This window comes from Camelus bactrianus, chromosome 14 (assembly GCF_048773025.1).
Source record: "Camelus bactrianus isolate YW-2024 breed Bactrian camel chromosome 14, ASM4877302v1, whole genome shotgun sequence".
Classification (NCBI taxonomy): Eukaryota; Metazoa; Chordata; class Mammalia; order Artiodactyla; family Camelidae; genus Camelus; species Camelus bactrianus.
In genome coordinates, this window is record NC_133552.1 from 32686947 (window position 1) to 32687567 (window position 621).

The window sequence follows — 621 nt, forward strand, 5'->3', positions numbered from 1 at the left end:
AAAGCCGGTTTCAAGTGAAATCTCTTTGGAATGGAAAAGCCTCCTAGAGATTGTGGCTCCCTTTATATATGTAAGTACCGTAATTCCCCGAGGCCAGAATCTCTGGGTTCTCAAAAACCTAGGTGAAGGTTGGCTTCCACTCACATATGTTTCCAAAATGGAACAAGTGTAGAAGCATTCCCTTATGTCACCTAAACAGCAAGGCTTCATCTCAAGCACTTACCATGATATCTCTGCATGTTTACTTGAGTAGATTTAAAGCTAAAAGCATTTTTCGCTCAGAAACCTAGTTAGAGCTTATTCCTGCTGTTATATATATATCGGTCGGGCAGTGCCCCAACACCACAATTCTGTGTTTCCAGCAGTGTTGGTGAAGCATGGCTTCCACACACTTTCGGTTTTCTCTCCTCCTCACTCTTCTGCTTAGACATCACTGCAGGTTGTGTATTGTGGAAGCCAAGGATTTTTTTTTTCATTTAGGATCAGCCTCGGAGAAAACTGAGACCTGCTTCTGCTTCTTTTCCCTGCTAGATTTCCCCTTGGTGCATTTCAAATCCTCAAGAGTGAGTTCCTTTAACCAAGTAATTATTTCAAAAAATTGAGCAGGTTTCCATAGGGCCA